We start from the raw sequence: 7,962 nt of genomic DNA, 5'->3' as shown, positions 1-7,962 counted from the left end.
ACACATAGGCCCTTGGAATGCCACATGAATCAGAGTGTATCTGCAGGCGACCTGCACTGCTGGCTCTCCCCACCGGGAGCAGCTGCTGGGGGATCCTCCACTGCACTGAAGGACAGCACAGGAAAAAGCCCCTTGGCACCTGAGCCCCGCCCTGCCTGAAGGAATCCCAACGCTGGTGCGTCCACACACAGGGTGGTGTGCCCCTCCGGTTGGTAGTCTCCTTGGAGGCACTGAGCACACGTGTGTGATAAATGCAGCCTGGGCCAGGAGTAAGGCTGAAATGCACGCCGTGCATGACCCTACCTACCGTGTTTCCCCGAAAATAAGACCTCACCGGAAAATAAGCCCTAGCAGGGTTTTTCAGGATGACATCCCCTGAACATAAGCCCTAATGCGTCTTTTGGAGCAAAACTTAACATAAGACCTGGTCTTATGTTCGGGAAAACACGGTAGTTAACCCCCACTGCAGCCATAAGAGCTCCTCTACCATGATTTTCACTGTAGAGATGAGGCCCCCTTCTCCTCACTGCCCACACCTTGCGTGCCTTCCCCGGACATTGCACACAAAAGATGCTCAATCATTGCTTTAAAAATACTTGAGTTAAAACGCGGCAAAGCACAGTGACATGTGGGCCCATAAGCTGCCACCAGAGGGCAGTGCTTACTTCTCCACCGCCTCTACACAGGCCCTCTCTGCAGGAGGGTGGAGGCCAAGGCAAGGAGAGCCGCCCAGACTGGGAGTTCCAGGTGCCCGCAAGACAAGAGGGGGAAGCAAGCAGGGCCCCTGGATTCCAGAAAGACAGAACGAGGGGAGCCCAAGGAAGAAGAAAGCCAAGACCAGTGACCTGCAAGGGATCTTGGAGGCTCTCGGGTCCATTCCCTCCCTGCACAGATGATGAGTCTGGGCTCAGAGTGGGGCAGCTCTCAGCCTGAGGCCACACAGCATGGCGGGGGCTTGAACTCTGGCCTCCGGCCTCCCAGATCCCTTCATCCCATTTAACCTCCAAATAGAGCAGGGAACTTAACCCAGGTGGCTCCTCACTTTCCTTTATCTGATGCAGGTCAGAAATGGGTTTACCCCCTTCTCCTGGCCCCGACCATTAGGGCTCCTGAGGCAACACCTGGCGCCAGCCCTCAGCTCCTTTTCTTTAGCTCTGGCAGATGAGGGTATCCACCCACACCCCCAGCCCCAAGTGCTGCTGAGTGCCAAGGACTCACAGTCCTGCACCCCCATCCTTGACCCACATTCTCAGCCCCCCCCCCTTGTTTGTCCATCACTCTGCCTCGTTTCACCCAGCACTGGCCTCTTAAAATGAAAATCACACAATATCATGATACAACCTCTCCTTCTCTCCCTGGAAGACCCAGCCCCGCCACCCCAGTCCCTGGGTGCCTGTCAGTTCTTGTAAGGCTCCAAAGCTCTCCCCACCTTGGCTTTCACCCATGCTGCCATCTCATGGTCACAAACCTGTCGTCACTTTCCCAGAGAGGACTTCCCTGCCAGCCCCTCCACATCTAAAGCGGAGATGGGCCTGTTTGGTCCCTGTACCTGCCCTTCTTCCCCCAGCAGCACTTGCTCTCATTTGTAATTGGCTGGGCATTGGTGGAGGATTTGCTTGGTGTCTGTCTTCCTGGCTGGACTATGGCTCCTCAAGGTCACAGGTCAAGTCCATGGAGTCCCATGGCTTCTCCAGCACCTAAAGCCATGTGTGGCTCAGGGTAGGCACGCAAACTGTATTTGTTGAAAGGATGGAGGGATGGGTGGATGGGTAGACGGAAAGATGGCAAGAAGGAAGGAAGGTCTTATTGTGGGGATGAGGAGGTATCCATTCATCCTGTCATTAATTCCACAGGGATTTACTGAGTTCTTCCAGGCAGTACTGGGCTGGGTGCTGTGGGAGTTACTAGGACATGTGGGACTTGAAGTCTGCCTAACTCAAGGCCTCTTATCTTAGTAAGGGGGCAGGACAAGTGCAAGTAATTATAACTGAGGGAGCATGTCAGTCCAATGACCATTGGCCTGCATTGTCAGGACAGTCCTGCTATCAAGTGTTAGAGTAAATACAAGTTATTTCATTCTAACCCTCTTAAGCCTTTAGCTAAATAAATGAACAAGACAGAAAAAATAATTTTTCGGACTATATAGGTAATCTGTCTTTAGAAAATGTGATCGTAATGCGTGTAAGAGACATAGAGTGTGCCCAGTTCAACAAAACACACGCAAGGGACAAAAACAAACAAACAAAACAGGGCCTTGTTTGGCTAGAGCAAAAGAGAAGACCCCCCCACGCACCCCTTTAACCTCCCCAAATTTTAGGATTCATCCAGTCAACAAATATTGTGGTTCTGCTTCTCAAAGGACAGGAGCAGGACTCAGGCTGGCCCTACTGCGTCTGGGGTCTGCCTTGGAACCATCCACCACCCTGGCCACCAGGGGACAGGGTAAAGTAGAGAGATGGGCCCTGGGAGAGTTGGAGGGTAGGGTGAAGGGTGGAGGGTTGGCGAGGGGTCCCAGGGAAAGAGGCGGTCACTGAGACTGGGGACCACACCCAAAGTACCTCCTTCACAAGGCCCTGCCCCCACCCGCTCCCACCCATAACCTTTCCCACCTATGAGAGGCCCAGGACTCCAGCCTCATTGGAATGGTTGTCATGATGGGATAAACGCAACAGGGAACATCCTTTCACCATTGGGGAGCAGGGGCTGCACTTTTAATGAAGGGCTTGTTTTGTAAAAATTAAAATTGCAACGTTTGCCGATTTCTACAGTGTAAGTACCGCCCCCGTGGCCAGTTTCAAGCTAACATCCTGATGTCTCTGAACTCAGAGTTGGGAACAGATGCACGCAATCGGCTCTTGCCAGCTGGTGCCAGTTGCTCCAGCACACCACTGGCTGCGGGGATCGAGTGCCAAGGATACCCACTCCCCATAGACTCCTGTAAGAGTCTTGCCCTATCACGAGACCGATCAAAAGAACTTCAAGAGGTGTTGCATCCTGCAGCCATCCTCTGAGAAACAATAGCTCAGGTCCCGGACACTTGTCAGAAAGGCCTGGGTTTGAACCCTGGGTCTACCTCTGATCCAATGACCTGAAACTCCTTCAGCTGCTGCCCACTGGATGGATGCAAAATCCCAGGTCATGCAAACCTGAGTCCTCCCACCTCCTGGCCCTTCCCTCAGTTCCTGGGAAGTGCTGAGCAGGTTCCTACCTCCAGGTCTTGTCTATGCTGATCCCTTTGCCTGCCATCCCGTTTCCCGAGCACCCTCTGGGTCTCAGCTGAACCACGTCTTCTTCAGAGAGGCCTTCACTGCCTCCCCCACCCCCACCTTCCAAATTAGCTGCTCCCATGATGCCTTGAGAGCACTTACCGTAATATGAGGTCCTGGTGGATGACCTGCACATAACATCTGTTTCCCCCACTAGGCTCTAGGCCACATGAGGGCAGGGGCTGTGTGGACGTTTTGTTTGCTGCTTTGCCCCCTGTGCCCAGCACAGTGCGGAGCCTATAATAGACAGTCCATCCATCCTTGGTGAATGAATGACCAATGATACGTGAAGGAAATTATCCAATCTCTCTGCGGTTCAGTTTCTTCTTTTGGAAAATAGTATAATAACGTATCTACCTTATGATAATATGAACACCTATAGAGAGCCTACTGTGCGCCAGTCTTTTATACTTACTCCTTTAATCCTCACAACAGCCTTATGGAGTAGATGCTGTTATTATCATCCCCATTTTCCAGGTGAGGAAACTGAGGCACAGAGAGGCCAGGTGATCTGCCCTCATTTACCTAGTTAGATTTAAACTCAGCAGTGCCTCCCTTGGCTTGGGTTGAACGCAGAAAAGCTCAACTCTGCTTGGGAGGGTTGGGGAGAGCTCCCAGTGGTGGTGACACTGGTGGTGCTGCTCTAGCCCCCCCCCCATACCCCTGAAGCTTGAAGCCCAATTGGCAGAGCTGACAACTGATAAGCACTACAATCAGGTGACACTCGGGGCCAAGGTTACCCTCTAAGTTTGGGAAGTCTTCCTAGAACCAACATATGATGGTTGAGTCAGAGACCCACATCTGAACATGTGGCCAAAGAACTCTGATAAAAAAAGGAAGCAGCTGTACTGGTAACCACTTCTCCCCCCACAATCTCTCTGATCTTGCTTGGAGGTTCAGCGCAGACCCTGGGGGTTCAGGGCTAAGTCTTGCTTTGCATAACCCTGTTCTCCTTCCCAGAGGTTGGGTTATGGGTGGTCATGTGACCAGTTCTGGCCAATGAAAAATGAGGGGAAGCTGCTGGATGACAGAATCTGATTCTTCTTTCACTGGCCTTCATCAAGCCTGATGTGACACCTGGACAGGGACAGCAATCTTGTGGCCACCATCTTGTGGCTGCTGTCCTGTAGCCCTGTAGGAAACTGGCCTAAGAGCAAAGCTGTTTCATCATGTGCTGAGTAGAAATACAGGACAAACCTGGATGCTTTGTGGAGCTGCTGAATTAACCAGCCCTACAGCTGCCCTACCTTGGGTTATTTTTCCTTTACGCTGCTTGGGGATGACATGTGTTCCTTACACCCAAAAGCATCCTAACAAATACGGAAGGGATATGTAGCAGAAAGCAAGTCTTTTCCAGGTTCTTAAGTTTCAAAATAAGAAAGAGAGCCTGTGTGCCTAGCTGAAATCTTTGGGAGATGGAATCAAGTAGACACATAATCCCCTCTCTCCCAACACCCAAGATGCCCCCAGAGAGAGGTGAGCTGAGGGAAAGCAAAGAATGTGTCAATGTTGGGGTTGCAGCCCCTCCACCCCAACTGAGCCTGGCAGGGTGGGGGGTGCAGCGAAGACCCACCACAGGTTTGGGGCATCTGAGATTCAGAGGAGCTGTTCCTCTCTCCCCAGGCAGAACCCTGAGGAGGCAGGCGGTTGAGACCCCGGGGAAAAAATGGCCACATCCTGTATCCAGGTAAATGGGGTTGGGCTCAGACAGCCCACTGAGGGACACAGAACTTGTGAGGTAAGTGCCTGTGAAGGGAGGACCTGGATGTCCCAAGAGGGTTGAGGACCCAGGAGGCTTTGTAGGAATGAGCATGATTTAGCAGGTATGTGGGCGGAGCCAGGAGTCTGACGCAGATGGGACATTGACAAAGTCAGCAGATGTCAGTGGACACTGCCAGGGAGGGGCACCTAGATGCAGCCCCCGGGAAATGTGGTGGGAAAGGAGCCCCAGCTGGCCAAAAGTCCATTTCTTTGACTTCAGCAGAAGGGAAGTGCCTAATGGAAGTTAAGTTTCGTCGCGGAGAAATAAAGCAAGTTGTATGTCATGCACATCTCAGTTTGTGGCTTTAATTCATTCCCTTCAGCGATGAACAGCAGTCAGGTCATTGAAGGTCAGCCACCCACACCCCCAACCCCCACCCTGCTGCTGCACTGAAGAGGGTCCCCTGTTTCCTCCCTGTGCCTGGAGCCCAATTAATACTTCCTCCTGCTCACACTACCACTTCTAGGCTGCAACTATGCACCCCCTCCTCACCCTGCCCGACGACCCTGCTGGTTCCTGGCCACCCCAGACTCCAGTCCTGCTGAATTTGCAGGCTAGGAGCTCCCAGCCATGCGGCTTGGCCCTGTGCACTCTTGACTCGTGTCATGGAAATCCCTCTTTCCTCTCTGGCTGGCCCTAGCTCTCCCAGATTCGGCCCCACCCATAATGTTCTTGCCATCTGTTTTGGGTCTTGTTGAGTTTCTGCCTATGTTTTTCCCTTCTTCCAGATGTACACGTGGCAGTATGTGGCTACTGGGAGGGGCCTGGAGCTGGCAGGAGGACGGGGAGCAGGAAAGAGAGTTGCATGATTCCAACTCCTGGTTCTTCCTTCCGATGCTCCTCTCCCCCTGCAGCTCAGTGCAAATCATTCATCCAGGACACGCTCTTTGAGCACCTACTATGTGCTGGCCACTGAGAACACACGAAAATGTCATTTATATAACTGAAGGATGGCCCCAGCGTGGGGATGTGGCTACGTGGGCATTTCACTGGAGTCAGCAGGACTAAGCAATGCAGCTGTCATGGGGGTGTTGTCCCCACCTGGCAGCAGGCTTGAGGGCCTCCCGTTTTATAGGGCCCGCCCCCAACCCCACCCAAGACATTGCTTGTTGAGAGAGTCTCCATCCCAAAGATCTAATGGCTCTGACCACCCATCTAGGCTGTGCCACCAAGTCAAGAACTGGGATCCCAGACAGTCCAGAAGCTGCATCTGAACCCGGGATGGAAGAAGTGTTTGCAGCACGTCAGACCAGACGACGGAGGGGCTGCCCGTCTCGGAGCCCTGAACTAATGTGTCCTGGAAATGTCTGAGGCCTTTGGAGAAGGACAGACTTCAATCCTCCTGCAGATGCTTGGCAAAAAGCTTCAAAAGCTTTGCTGCCTCAGCAATCAGCAAACCCTCCCTCCACCCCCCCCCCGTCTGCATGATGTCCATGATCAAAGGCTTCCCTTTACCATCAGGGTGGGGCAGGGTGCTGATCAAGCCTGGGCCAAAAGCATGCTGGGAGATCTCACCCCTGGGCAGCCTCTGACCCACTAGGGGCTCCTCGGGTGGGAGCTGGAAGGCATTCAGGGCTGGTGGGCAGCCTCCTGCAGTGGCCAGGTGGGCTCCAAGGAAACACTCAAGTTTACCCCAGCCTGGGCCAGCCATTGGGCTTAACAACTGAATCGTGGGGCAGTTATAGTGGGGTTTTTTTGGGTTTTTTTTTTTTTTTATGTCTGATATTATTTATTTGTTACTCTTAGAAAAATCTCATTTTTGACAGGACTCAGATTTAGAGGTAGAAACTCTCAAAGAGGACAGCCTGTGTCTCTTGGCCATCTGTTCCTGGCATTTTTCTTTAGCCTCCTTCATTGTCTTGGCCAAAAGTTGAGCATATTTAGCATATTCTGCGGGCTCTTCCTTATTTTTCTTAGTACGCTGTTTCTTCAGAGCAATACACTGACGTTTGTGTTGCAGGACTCGTGGAGTAACAAGACGCTGAATCTTGGGTGCTTTGGTCCTAGGTTTCTCCCCTTCTTTGTTTAGGGCTTTCTCACAACATACCGGCACACATCACCTTCTTTAGAGAGATTGAAAAGTTTGCGGATTCTGCCAGCTCTTTTGGGCCCCAGGCAACGAGGCACAGTAGCATCAGTGAGACCAGGAATACCATTCTCCCCTTTTTATACAATGACCAAGTTGAGAACACTGAGATTGGCATCCACAATGCAACCCCCAACAGATCTGCACTTTCTTCCTGCAGGCCTCCTTGCTCTGTAACAGGAGTGTTCCTTACGCAGGAGCAGGCGGACACGGCCATGGGTCAAGACACGCTGCTTCATGGGGAAACATTGTTTGTCGTTCCCACTGCTGATTCAAACCACACAACCCTTCCATTCTTCACCCAGAGCGTCAACAGCAACTTCCGTGACCACACACTTCTCATACAAGGTATGAAGTTTCCGTTCATCGTCCACTTCAATGAGTTTCTGGCAGCCAGTGGCTGGGAAAGAGATGCTCGGCTGCATCCTGAAGCAGCCGACTGTCTCCAAAGAGACATGAAAAAGAGTGGTGGTTTGCTCTTTACAGAATGTCCTTCCACGTGGTGCCCAGGAAGCCATCAAACATGGTAATGCGGGGTGCTCCTGCAGCAAGGGGAGTCAACGTGGATTACTTTAAATACATGTGTGTGAGTAGCCACCATGCTAGCTTAGAAAGTCAGCCCACTGTACAATGTAGTGTGTGTTTTCCTCCATTGAATATCAACGATTTTCTTGTAAATATTATACACAAAACATGAGACAGAATCCCCAGGTGAGCGCCTGAGTGTCTGACCAGATGTAAGCGCCACGGGTGTTCTCCAAGGGGAGGCGGTGGGTTGTGCTCCTTACTGCAGCCTCCATGCCCAGTGGGAAACAGCACACAGTAGGTGCTCACCAGGTGTGGTTCAA

General features: G+C 52.1%; 1 pseudogene; it reads right to left on the bottom strand.

The window, feature by feature from the left end:
- Nucleotides 1-6,781: 6,781 nt before the first annotated feature.
- On the bottom strand, nucleotides 6,782-7,603 carry LOC109458918 (small ribosomal subunit protein eS6 pseudogene; annotated as a pseudogene).
- Nucleotides 7,604-7,962: the final 359 nt, after the last annotated feature.

Source organism: Rhinolophus sinicus, chromosome 1 (assembly GCF_057876585.1).
Source record: "Rhinolophus sinicus isolate RSI-liver-muscle chromosome 1, RSI-T2T, whole genome shotgun sequence".
NCBI classification, from domain to species: domain Eukaryota; kingdom Metazoa; phylum Chordata; class Mammalia; order Chiroptera; family Rhinolophidae; genus Rhinolophus; species Rhinolophus sinicus.
Note: the sequence above shows the minus strand (reverse complement) of the source record. Positions and strands in the feature narration are given on the sequence as shown.